General features: G+C 50.0%; 1 protein-coding gene across 2 annotated transcripts in view; it reads left to right on the plus strand.

Annotated features, from left to right (window-relative positions):
• Positions 1–669: 669 nt before the first annotated feature.
• pik3cb (phosphatidylinositol-4,5-bisphosphate 3-kinase, catalytic subunit beta) overlaps positions 670–13,414 on the plus strand; it is a 29,356-nt gene continuing 16,611 nt past the window's right edge. Inside the window, exons 1-2 of one of the 2 annotated variants that reach the window (XM_037464136.2) lie at positions 670–857; positions 7,460–7,537. The gene's annotated coding sequence lies outside the window, so the exon portion shown is untranslated. The remainder of the gene's footprint in view (positions 858–7,459; positions 7,538–13,414) is intronic. The other variant, XM_062561028.1, reaches the window with a different exon arrangement.

Consider the following 13,414-nt stretch of genomic DNA (forward strand, 5'->3'; position numbering starts at 1 on the left):
TCCCAACAGTTACCATGACGATCAAAAACATGTGTGTCCCGTGTGAGGAACTGTGCGACGCATTAACTCATGTGAACACCAGGGGGAAGCAGCCCCTTTGATGACAAACAGTACGGTTATATCACAAAGATGGAACATAACAACCGCACACACGCAGTATTATCGCCAAGGCGTTTTCCATGCTTTTAATTTGGTGTCCGGCTAAAGGGGCGTATAACGAGTTAAAAGGCCTCGTGCCATTAGGAGGCTGTAGTCACTTAAATTATTCTTCTCTTTGGGTTTTTTGGGAGGCTCAAAAACAGTATGTTTCCGGGTGAAATCACTGCTAGTAACTTCAGTGTCGGGGGTATGTTGGTCAATGGCAGAAAGCCGCCTGAACCAATCGGCGTCACACCTCAGAGAACCAGCAGACCGGAAAGACCAGGAGCCTTCACAATAAAAGCATCGCAGTGCCACATCGTATCAGCAGACTCCTTTCTTATGAAAACAAATTCAGGCTGCGTAATGTTGTTTTATATCCACATGAATATGTAACGTTATGTTGAAATAATGTAAATCAAAACACAATGTGGTTTCTTGTAAAGTTTCAACGCGTCCACTCTCGGCGCGATAAGTAAAGGGGCTTTATTTTGAAGTCACAAAGGGGAAGTACTACTTTCTTCTGCCTCAGACTTGACAGCGAGGGGCGGAGGGAGAGCCGGCGGAGGGAAACGCAGCAGCAGCAGAGGTGGTGGCGAGTGATTCACCTTCAGTCCACCTGCGAGGTCCGTAGCTGCTTAACGGCTTCCAGGCGATATTTCACGTCCCGCGGGTTCAAACGGCCGTCGACCTGTCACTGGAGAGAGGGACCTTAAAAGGTGAGTCCCCGTGTTTATTTTTTATAATTATTTTTTTTCTTCAGCTTCGTACTTTTTGTTCACTTTTCCCGGGTGACGACCTCACGCCGGACTGCGCTTTTTTTTCTCCACCTGTCAATTAACGCTAAATGTCGCGTGGCTTCGGCTGCCCACATCACGTGCCTACTCCTAAAAAAAAAAGTAACTTCCATGGGAGCCACGTTTTTTGATATGACCGTTAGTTGTATTGATATATACACGTCACCTGGTTGGAGTGTTTGATCAGTTAGTGCCACGCAGAGAGAGAGAGAGAGAGAACGTTAACGTGAGGCGACTTGAGATCAGTTATTTCCACGAACATCTATCGCCGTTGCCGACGTAAAGTTCACGCCGAACGTACCGGGAACCTCCGTGGATGTGTTACGGACTCACGAGTGGTTCCGGGAACTTCTCGTTTCGGCTGCAAACCCAGAACCACAACGAACGTCTGCATTTTCTCCGCCGAGTTTGGCGAAACTCCGCAGAGGCAGAACGTCACGTTCCCGGATGACGCGTCTCGCGCGAGCTGCTTGACCTTTAACAGTGGCGTTCCCTTTTTTTTTGGGGGGGGGGGGATAGGAAGGCCGTTAATTGTTTGTTATACTGAGCCCTTGTTTTTCTTGCTGCTATTTCAGTGTGCGTCTCATTCAGGCTGCTTATTACTCAACAATCTGTTTTTTTTTGCTTTATACGTCCCCTGAAAAGTTTGACCATTTGTCGTTTGACTCCTGTGCTAAGGGGGGGGGGGGTTGTATGTCCAGAACCACTGATCTATTCAACCAAAGCCTCGGGGGGGGGGTCACTGGGACCCGCTCATTACTCCGAACGTGTCCCCACTGTGTTTTATTGTTGCGAAATGGGGGTAAATAAAGAGGATCTGAGACTCTGGCGAGTGACTTCATTTAGTCAGCTTTCTTCCTGTTTTTCTTTTCCCATGCATGTTAACCTTTTTCTGGTGATCTTATTTTGTTTGGGGGGAAAAAGAAGGTGGCATGAGCTAAAATATCTTTGGGGAATTTGATCCTCCTCGTGTTGTGGAACTTGAGCAGATTCATAGAAAAACACACACACAAAAAAAAACCTTTCATGAATCAACACTTTTGGATTCGTGTGACATAATCTGGCCTGGGATCTGTTGTTTCTAAATGCTGCTTGGCATTGACTCCAGCTTGTGACTAACAGTCTGTGACCTTACTGTTTGTTGTTGTTGTTTTGATTCCGGTTATCATAGCTTCGTGCACGGTGTGCTGACAGGTGTTTGTGTGTAGGTAAATTTACCTGTAAACAAACAGCTTCTCTGTATTAAATTTGTATTGATATTTGACAAACTAGACGGTGCAATAAGAGGTTTAGTTGATGAAACAATAGAACAAATTTATGGGAAAAGAGAACCAAGCAAGGCGTGATATGATTGAATCCTTAAAGGCTGATCTATGCTACAGGCGTCCGTGTGGAATTTAAGCCACGTGCGACTTGATTGTTTACAAACCTAAAGCCCCCAAACAAACGCGGCCTTCGGCGCGTTTCGGGCCGATCTAAATTCCAAAATTTAAAAGGCATCCCGTCAGCGGCTCACACACACATACCACCACCCCCCTCCCCCCCCACCACCACCACCACCAGCCCGCAGATGATCACTGAAACACGTGGACACAGAGCCACCAATGTTGTCCCGAAAGGAGAGAGTTGCTGTGCGATGTGGTTTTTTGTTGTTGTTGTTTTTTGATCAGGCGGTGGTCCTCCTGGCTGCCCTTTCGTTGGGCGGGAACCGCTGTCGGGGGATTTGGGGGGGGGGGGTTGCAGGACGCTGATAAGACGAGCTGACGTCACTCCAACAATGCAGCTATTTTCTCCGAGCCAGATTGGGTCCCGAAAGGCCGGCCTTTTGAATGAAGGCAGAATTCTAAATGAGGGAAGAAAAGACGAGAAGTTTTTAAACGACAGCGGGGGGGGGGGGGGGTGCAGGGTGTGTCGGGTCTCGGCGTGATGACATCACTCTGGACCCGGGAAGGCCTGTGCAATCGGCACAATGGGACCCCGGTGTCGGGCTTCTCGGAGGGGGGGGGGCGTCAGAGTGTTTGGACGGCGAATGGTGGTCTCTTGGCTTTGGCGCCGCTCCAACGACGTCGGATTCCAAACGAAACAGCGTTGGGCCGCTGGAGCCTCGTGGGAAGGAAGAGCTTTTCGGGATCCACCCTTCAAATGTTTCACACCTTTTTCCTCAAGGCCTGTAAAACTACAGATGCACAGATAACGGCACAGGATGAGAGTGTTTAAAGCCAAGTTAAGGATAACATAATTAGCCATAAAGGGGGCGGGGTTTAAGGAATAATTGGATCCATAGTGTCAGAAAGGTTAGTTGGGAGTGATGTGTTATTTGAACTGTCGTCATCTTCTTTCTCTTCTCTCCCAGTCTCACACCCCCCCCCTCCATACAGACACACACACATACTTAATCACACTTCCTGCTGTTGTACTTTAAAAGTAATCCCCCCCCCCCCCCCACCTCCCTATTACAATGAGAAAGACTTGCGTAACATCCTCTCGGTGTGTTTTTATTATCTGTGCTAGCTTAGCAGGCTAACGGCCTTTCATCAGTGTAAAGTTCTTTATGCTGCCGGCCGTGTGTTGTTCTGATTCGACTTCACCTCGCCGGTTGTTCCAACGCTCCACACAGCACGAGATCTGCCGCAGCGGGAGCTGCAGGAATCCTTCACTCCTTGCTGCGCAGCAGGCCGGGACCTGCCGAGGAATGCGGGCGAGTGTTGGTGAGACGCAGCAAAAAAACGGAGGAAGAGGCGTCCTGACTGCTTGCTTTTTTTATTTTTTTTTTATTCATTACACAGTCACGTTGCATGCGTTTCTGGTTGGACGGCCAAGGAGCATGCGATGCGTTGGGACGCATTCACCCCCGCAGCGCACCGTGAGAACGAGGTGTGAACGAAGCTCTCCGGTTACCAAGTGGAAACAAACGAGGGAGCATCGTGGATCGCTCGTGCGTGAAGGGAGGCCGACTCCCCCAGCGTGGCTCCTTCTGACATAATTTCTCATCTCCCGTCCAGGGGGAATCGAACCCTTGAGACGCAACCATAAACTGTGCTGTATAGGATCGGCGTACGGCTCCACTCTTCTCCTGCATCCACGGCTGCCATACTGGCACAACGCACGTTTCTGCTATCGAATTTCATGTGGCTTTCTGTCCGATTTTGTTATATGAGGCCACATTTTGTCCAGGAGTTTAGTCGTAATGATGCTACTAAATGTCTCCTCTGTCTGGTCCTCAATCTGATTACATTTCATAAAGGCGGGAAAAATGTTTAATGTCTTATGAAGAACAAATCTTTATCTCTATGATAAAGGCGTCAACGGATTAGTATTTTAGTTCCAGTGACGGAGTGACTCCTCAAAAAGTGTTCTGCCTCATAAATGGACACTTTTTGAATGAGAGAAAGCTTTGAGTCGTTAGTTCATCATTTCAACAAATCAAACACACTTTCTGTGTTGTTGTTGTTGGTCCTCGCCTCCTCCCAGATGCTTTAGCGTAGCGGCTGTCACGGCGGCTGAGGTCGAGCCATGCCTCCACCCTGTGGGGGGGGAGGGGGGGGGGGGGGCTCCAGCCTCCACTCAGTGACCCTAGAGGGCAAAAAAAAAAAAAGTTGGTTTCATGTCTCCATGGCAACGCTTTCTCACAGCGCAGGTACCTCTGTGCAAAGGCCGACGACAACCACACACACACACACACACACACACACACGTACTGACAAAGGATGGGAACGTGTGTGTCTGTCTGTGTGTGTATTCCAACGCTGTGATGTCATTAAGGCCACATGTCTGGACAGACTATATCTGTAGAGTGAATATTTGACATACGACTGATGCATCAGCCGTGTGTGTGTGTGTGTGTGTGTGTGTGTCGACCTTTGCTCCTTCAGACAGCCGGCAGGTAACTAATTTACAGCGTGTCCGAGAGCGCAGACAGTCGCACTTCACCCACCTGAGAGCCGCCGCACAATGGCGCCTAAAAATAGAAATTGCAGTCAGCGCTGAGTTAAAGGAGTTGGGGGGGGGGTGGTTTCAGTCTCACAGATGCGCATTGATTGACTCACCTTTGACGCCAGTGAAAAGCCGCCTGTGTGTTTCTCGATTGGGGGGGGGGGGGGTTATAAACGTCCCACTGTGCTGATGAGTGTTTTTTTTTTTTTAAGTGACACTAGCTCTTTTGTTTCCGGTGAGACGGTGATGACGCCGAGTGGCCCTTCAGACCGACACTGGGTCGAAGGAGTGCTCTTCCCCCCACCCCCCCCCCCCCCTTTTTTTTAAAAGTGTGCATTCCTTTCCTGTGATGTCGTTACCTAGATGGTCAAAACCCCTCCCTGTTCAACGCGCTGGCATCTTGAACAACATTTGATTCAGTCTTTAATGGCATCCTGATTTCGGCGCCCCGGGGCAGAGTCGGGGGAGCGGGGAGGACGGGGGGCGGGGGGCGGGGCCGGGGGTGGGGGCTTCCCCTCCAGGTACTCGGGCCTATTATGCAACCCTTTAGGGCCCGACCAAACCACCCGGGTAACAAAAGCATCTCACTGCTGCCCTTTATTGCCTGACGCTTGCAAGAGAATTAATGATGTTTAGGAGACTGGTGGGGGAGTGAAAGCACCCCCCCCCCCCGCCTGGTGACCGGCCCACATGACCACTGCAATGAGCCTACAGAGGGTTTATTGGCAGGCAGTGTGAGGTAGAAGGAGAGACTTATTGGGATTGGGCATTCCTCGCATTCCTGTAGGATGGGCAGAGGGGGGGGGGGGGGGGGGGGGGGGGTTGGAGGAGGAAGGGAGTGGGTCAGTGTTTATGTGGGAGCAGGGAAAGTCACTTCAAAGCAGATTGTGTGTGTGTGTTTCATTTGTTTGGACTTTGAAGTTGTCGTGACGACACTAGATTCTAATCGTGGCTGCATGTCGTTCAGCTGATGCCCCTCTGTGACGCTCGGTGATCCTCTCGTGTGAAGTTTTCCTCGTGCTCGAACAGAAGAAGACTGTATTTGGACGTTTTTGTGGAAGAGTCACAGAAGTCGCCTCCTGTTGAGCAATAGACCCAAACTTCAAGGTTCCAAGAATTCCATCTGGAGATCTGCGACGGGAGGGACATCACGGTCCCCTTTTTTTTTTTTACAACCTCTTATCAATTCATAGATTTGGGCCCAAAAAGCCCACTGGCGTTGGACTGCAGCTGTTCCCAGATCAGGCAAAGCCCCCCCCTCCCTCCCCCCACAGCAAGAAACGTCATATCTGGATCGGTCCACAGTGAATGCTCAGTCTGTTGTTTGCTCAATTTCATCCAAAATCACACACACACACACTCTCACTCATGTGATGCCAGCCGGCTTGGCAAGTTGAACATCGGCTGCCTTCTGGCCTGAGGTCCCGCCGCTGCACTTCCTGCGGGGGCCCGCCGCCCCTCGCGTGGCTCCACCGTCGCGGCAACCTCTCCGGCTCCCACGGTGGTTCTTGTGAGTCTCTTTGCGTCACTCCCTGATTGAGCATCGTAACCACTGGGGGGGTGAGGGAGAGAGAGAGAGAGGGGGGGCGGGGGACAGGAAGTGTATACTGACCTCTCAGTGTGCATTGCCAGCCATTAGCGGGCTGTGGTTGTTTTTGTTTGGGGGGGGGGGTGCGAGGGTGCTGTTAACTCGTAATAACGTATCGCTTGGTTCACATCTTGGTTTCCATAGCGATGGCTCTTTGAACCCTCGTCAGATGGTGCTGGTGGGGGGGGGGCACATGCAGAGGTCGGGTTTTTGAACGTTCACCAGTGGATTTTGGGGTTTTTTCAGAAGCCCAAAGGACCCAAACCCAGTCTGGCATGTGGCGACCCCACAACAAATGTTTCACAATCTGTCAATTTATGTTGTGAGCTTTATTCATTCGGTATAAACTGCCATCGTGGGTTTTTCCACAGTTCTCTTTTAAATTCCTGATTTTTATCAGGATACAAACTCATCCTCCAGCCAAATCCTTGTAAAACATGCAATTTGTTTGGCTAGATATACTTTACCCACAGGCCAAACAACAACAAATGCATCTATTGATCACCATTAATCAAAGAACAGTCACGCAGGACAATTAAAACAACCAATCAATTTGACATGGTTCGTTTCAATGATGACAATGAGTGGCAATTTATTTTTAAACGAATATCAATCTGCTAGTAAATTTAAATCTGTTATTGCTGCACTCAAGCTTATAAGAAAGTTCACACTTGAGTTTAACCTTGTTCCTTTTAACCTACACAAATATTGCGTTAATGTGTACACTTTCATGGTTTTAAATGATTGACAGACGTTGATGTTTAGGCTAAACGCAGGTAATATATTGTGCCTTCCCATAGCTCTGATTTCTTTGACGAGGACTTTTCCTCCAATGCGACATGAGGTCGCAGTGAAGGTCGCTTCAGAACGTACATCTGTGACTTTTTGATATTCTCTTTCTGGCCCCCCACCCGTTACAGCGCCAACCTGATCTTTACTCGGCCTTTTGACCCCTCGACGAGCTTCTAGTCTTCTGGCTTATCGTGTCCTCTCGTTCCATCAGATGCAGTGTCACAGCCGCTATCCAGACACCCCCAGCAAGGAGCAGAGGACCAGGCAATAAGACCCTTTAGGACAGAAGGTACGGGGTGTGTGTGTGTGTGTGTGTGTGTGTGTTAGTTTGTCCTTTTCCGTCTTCCGTTGTCTTCCGCCCTGCTTTGGAGAACTGAAACAGTTCTTTGGTTTGATTTCTCGGAACACTGATTTAATCAGAAAGATCACATGTTGTTTTCTGTTTATTCTTCTTCTTGTGTGGTAACAAACGGATGTTTTCTTGATCGGAGGGATGCAAACTGCTGGTTTTATCCAACGATCAGGCTTGGGCTCATTTTGTTGCCATTTGCTTTATTTCGGTTCATGTCTCATTTCTTCCTCCATATTTGGAGCCGTTAATCAGCTTTTTTTTTTTTTTTTTAACACCTTGCACCCCCCCACCCCCCCTCCCCATCGACACTCATTAGTCTCATTAGTCGCTCACAAGACAAGTGAGGGACATTTTCCAGGAATGACTTCTGAAATGCGTGGAAACCCTTTTTTATTTTTTATTTCTGACTCTCTCACAATCCCAGGAAGCCCGGCCCTCGGCCTCTCTCTCCGAGGCGTGTTGTTTGGGCGCCATTAACCTTGTGGCAGTGACCTTCGCCACCCGCCGCTGTGTTTTATAATTGGACGACAACAGAACGCACGCTGCCACAGTCGAGTAATTAAGAGACACGGCCCGACGACGGGCTAATGTGTGTGTGTGTGTGTGTGTGTGTGTGTGTGTGTGTGTGTGTGTGTGTGTGTGTGTGTGTGTGTGTGTGTGTGTGTGTGTGTGTGTGTGTGTGTGTGTGTGTGTGTGTGTGTGTGTGTGTGTGTGAACTGAGGAGGTGGACATCAGCGTGTCACCTCAGCAAAGAGTTCCCATCAACCTGGCTTCTTTGTGTGTGTGTGTGTGATTCAGTGCGAATGTGTGGCCCTTTTGTCTGTGAAGGAGATAAATGGCGGTTTGAACTAATGCTGAGAAGAAAAAGAAGAAGTCAGCTGTGGTGGGGGGGGGGGGGCCCTGCTGCATTTGCAATGGCTTAGTGTTATTTTTGTTTCTGTCAGTGGTTGTGAATGGATGAAAGGCCTCAATGTAGAGCTGTTGTTGGGGGGGGGGGGGGGGGATTGAAAAGCATTAATGCTTGAATGAACTCTATTTCCTGCTATCGTGGTTAGACTTTGTTCTTATTCCGTTGTTCATTTATTTGCTGAATTGGGGGTGGGAGACGCACCTGGCTCACCTCTAGTTAAAGCTGTAACCATTCACGTTGTCATGTTTTTGTCTTGTCATGTCTTTCTACAATGTGGGTTAGAACCGGTCCGTTTCAAACCCACGAGACGTTGATTCTTGTTTTCAATGCAAACAATGTTGTCCTGACGGAGGGGGGGGGTTGTTAATAGAATGCATGTCCACTCCCTGATGCCGGCTGCTCATTGTTTCCTTTGTCAGAGTTTCCAACGGAAGACTTCCTCTGTCTTAAAAAATAATAATAAAAAGAATCAATGAAGGCTCATCCTCGTGTCTCACAGAGAAGCACCAACCTGCACGCGGGGGGGGGGGCGGGGGCGGAGCTCCTTGACCAGCAGAAACGAAGAGGGAGCCGATGACTCATCATGTCCACTCGAGCATTCCTGTTCCATTGGATCAGATTGGCACTTTGCATTAATGCCCCCCCCCCCCCCCTCCCTCTCCGGGCTTTAGTGTGTGGGTGTGTTACTGAAGGTGTGAGGAAGCAGCAGGTCTCATTCTGCAACAGTAAATCATGTGCTTGTTTATTGCGGGGGCCCAGCACCATGTGACCTTGTGCCTCCCCCCCCCCCCCCCCCCCTCTCTTTCCCAGTGAGTGTTTTTACTGTTTATGTGTTGGTCTGTGAGGCAGAGATGGAGAGGGATGTTGAAAAGTTGGCAGTGGGGGGGTGGGGGGGGTTGGGTTGAGAGTTGACGGGTGCAAGGGCAACACAAGGGCGTGTTTGTGCAGGGCACGGGACTGTCCTCGCCGCCACGCACGCCAAAAAACAAAAACAGAACAGAGGCTTATTGTGGAGGACCAGTTCGGTCCGTGCGCTACAGTCACACACACACACACACACACACTGTATCGCACATCTTCTCATCGGTCTCTCTCTCTCTCTGTCTCTCCTTCCTTCTGTCTGTTCGTCTTCCTCCTCGTTACTATTTCCACATACCTTACTGGTGTTTTTAACCCATCGTTCTCATTTGCTTTCTTTCCCTTTGGGGGGGGGGTGGGGGTCTGGGGATGGTTGTGCCTCTGAAGTGAATCAGGCTCTGTAAACACCCCCCCCCCCCCCATCCTCAGACAGTAAGATGAACTCCTAATCCGTCTTCATTATGGAGACTTATCTGCGTAGTAATTTACATCCACATCGTATCGCATTACTAGGGAATTGTCCTCGACGCCATCACCACTCCTCGCCTTTTGCAGTTAGCCAATTGATTTCCTCTTTAAGAAACGAGGCACGTTGTCATGGACGCTTACGCAACATTATTGTTGTCAGGATTGCCTCGTGACGTCCTGTGTTCCCGGTCCTCTCCTCACTTTGTTTCCTTCGGGTACCACAGCCTCATTGATGGGATCAGCTGCCGCTCTGAGGCGTAATCGCCTGCTGCTCCACCGCCTGATGGTGTATGGAATGTGGTGCTGTAGGCCTCACCTTGCGCGTAGACTTAACCTATAACCTCTGAGGGGGTTTAAACTCCCCCCCCCTTTCGGACGGGACATAAATTGGTCTCAGTTTGGTTATTCTTTCCGACAATCGCTAACTGGAGTTTGGCTGAAGTGACCCCTCCCCGTTGGTCTTGTTTTTAAAAGGCAGACCATTAAATGAGGGTGAAACCCAATCGGATCGCCCGGCGCCACCTCGCATTGTATGGCGCGCTTTTGCTTTTGGAATTCTGGGAGACTTCTGATGAATTTCCATCCGCATTAAACGTGTACATAAGGTTTCCTTGGTGACGTGACTCTGCTGTAATCTCCCACACACACACACACACACACACACACACAAACTGCTGCTACTGCAGAATGCACTTCAGGCCGTTCCAGGCAGGTTCAAACCGATGCAGCCTTTGCTTCTAAGTGGAACGTGTGAATTCATGTTCCCGACATGGGAAGCCGCTGCGTAAATATGCTCGGTGTGAAAGAGGTTCCTGGACGTTGCCAGGCAACTGATTTTACAAAATAAATGTTTGCCTTGTTCTCTTTTCTGAAGGCGTTAAGTCTTCATCTCAATGCTCCGTGGTAAGCTGCTCGCTCCCCGGCCGCTGTGACATAACCGAGGTCTTGGGATGCTGAGGCTCCGTAGGAGGAAGTTACTGACGTACTTCCATCTGTTCAATGTGCTGGATTTCGATCGGGCGGGCGGCAGCGTCTGTTGAGTCAGCAGAATGCAGATGACTGAGATGCCGGGCCAGCAGAACCAAGAACATTCCTGAAGAGAAGGCGGGTCGTGGAGGGGGGGGGGAACGCAGCTTCCTGCACCTGCTTCCTGATGCATTTGCGTCTGTTTGTCGCCATGTTGTGGTTGTCGTCTTTCTGGAGTCAGGAGGCCACGGGGTTGATGGCCGCGTTTGGCACAAGTTCATCTCCGACGTCTTGTGCTCAGGTGCACGTTGCGTCCACTCGGTCCTTCTGTCTCCGGTTAGGGTTTCAGCATGAAGGTGTCCCTGTTCTACTGTCACGAACAAAAGCATTGTGTGTGTGTGTGTGTGTGTACCTTGTCGGTGAGATCATGTGGACTTTGATCAGAGTAAACATTTTGACTCCTCGGCAGCGTTCCTCTTCTCTCCATGAATGACTGGTGGGGACTTTTGAGCCCGGAGTTTGTTTGTCACTCACTTCCCGTCCGGTGTCATTTCCTCCCGTCTGAGAAGTGGGCATGCGCCTCTGTGTCACTGGACGAGGGGGTGGGTGTGGTTGGTATAATGGAGCGCTGTCCGGATATGGTTGAATCACACACACACACTCCCACTCTATCGCTTTATCTGTGCTTCCTCTCAGACGGAATGCATGGAGGCGATTTTGTTTTCAAGGCACTTCCTCGTCTGCAGTTCTGAGTCGACCATTTCTTGCAGGAAAAGTCTAAACCGGATCCATGTGCATCAGCTAGTAGACTTAGTGGTGCTCTGTGACAAGTTATAGTGTTTTACTTATTGTGTGCAGCTTTATTCTATTCCACTGCATCTCAGAGGAAGTCAACGTAGTTTCATATTACGATTTGTTCCTATTCCACCCTTATCTCAAATGGAGATGTGATGTTATTTATAGATTAGAATAGTTTTGTTTCCTCAAAATAATTCCATCAGCTAAACCTGAGGAAATGAATAAGGTCCTCTAACCGGAAGTTTCTGAACTGGTGAAAAGGTCTCTCAGATCATGGTGTTTTGGGGGGGGGGGAATACAGGTGCAGCGCGGTGGCGTCTGGCTCCGTCACCGCGGTTGGCGGCTCAGAGTGAAAGCGGATGTGCGGTGACGGACACCAGAGCGTCTCCGGTGACTGAGGTGCCTCATCACTGGCAGTGAAATCAGGTGGCTGCACAGTCTATTTTTAGTTTGGTGAATTATTTGAAATCCCACCTGCACTTTGGCAGTTTTCTCTCTTTCTGCTGAGGTTTGTCTCCGCACTGGTTAACTGGGGCCCAGTGTTTGTTGGTAGTGGGGAGGTGACGCGGTCCTAGATCCTCTTTGTGAACTTTATTTTTAGCCCGTCGTGGAAGAAAAATGTGTCACAATACTCTTTATCACCCGCTTTGACCTCTTTGTGTCACACACACGCACAAACTATTTATGTTAGCCCTTCCTTTTCTGCCAGTCACACACACACACACACACACACACACACACACACACACACATTCCATTGTGGAGAGCCTCACAGGCCTGCGACTATCGGACAGAGGGAGCTTTATAAAAGAGTGCTGAGTAACGCCAGTGTTTAAACGGCCACAAATGCATCTGGGCATGAAAGCCTTCGCCACACGTCGCTGGTTCAGAGGAACGCGGACGTCCATCCCGAAGCCGCGGCGCGCCTCCTGGGCCTTTTGACGGAGCTTCTTGTCTCCCCTTTTTTTGGGAGGGGAGACTGTGTGCCCCTCCCTCCCTCCGGGTTATGCTCACCTCTGATGTACCGCCGCTGTCCTTTGATCAGACGTGAAGATTCAAAGCCGTGATCAGGTGACTGTTGTCTCATTTTCGTTTTTAAGTTTGGTGAAAAGCGAGAATCTTTCCGCCTGAAGACAGTTCTGAGCCCAAAGTCGCAACAAATGCATCAAATTTCAATACTAAGTTTTTTCATGAGCGCAAAATATGCGTCTGTCTGCAGAAGGACAGGCGGATCGTGTTTCTGCACCTTGCAACACAAACAGGCCTCAAAGTGTCCTGAAGCACAGGCGGACTGGGCCGTTGGGCTCCTCTGTCCGTCACATGAAACTCTCTCTCTCCCCCCCCATCCTGGGAGGAAAAAATCCCCGCCCTCTAAAGCCTGACCTTGCAGCAGACCTCTGGATGTCTGCCACAGTGTACTGGTGAACCCGCTCACCTGTGACCATAATGTAGGCAGAGAGGGAGTCCCAGCAGGACGACTCGCCTGGTGGGGAAACGTGTCGGCAGACGCACAAAAACACCCATTCATCCGTCCCGTGAGCACCCAGGGGTGCAGACGCGCCGTTGTGTTACCTACTCAGGTGTGTAACTGTGCACCTTCTGTGGTTGTCTCGCTCGCCGTTGTCTGCCCTCTTTGATCCGCTCGTCCGACTGGTTTCATGTCTTGTTGCAACAAGAGTGTGTGTCTGTGTGTGTCTGTGTGTGTGCACACACCGCGTCTCCATGCATGTGAGAGTCTTTCATACATAAACGTGGTTTAGAATGCTAGACCGTGGCTGCAGAGCAGATTTTCTGCGCCGTCCGCGGGCACCAAG

The sequence above is a fragment of the Pungitius pungitius genome, chromosome 3, assembly GCF_949316345.1.
Source record: "Pungitius pungitius chromosome 3, fPunPun2.1, whole genome shotgun sequence".
Taxonomy (NCBI): domain Eukaryota; kingdom Metazoa; phylum Chordata; class Actinopteri; order Perciformes; family Gasterosteidae; genus Pungitius; species Pungitius pungitius.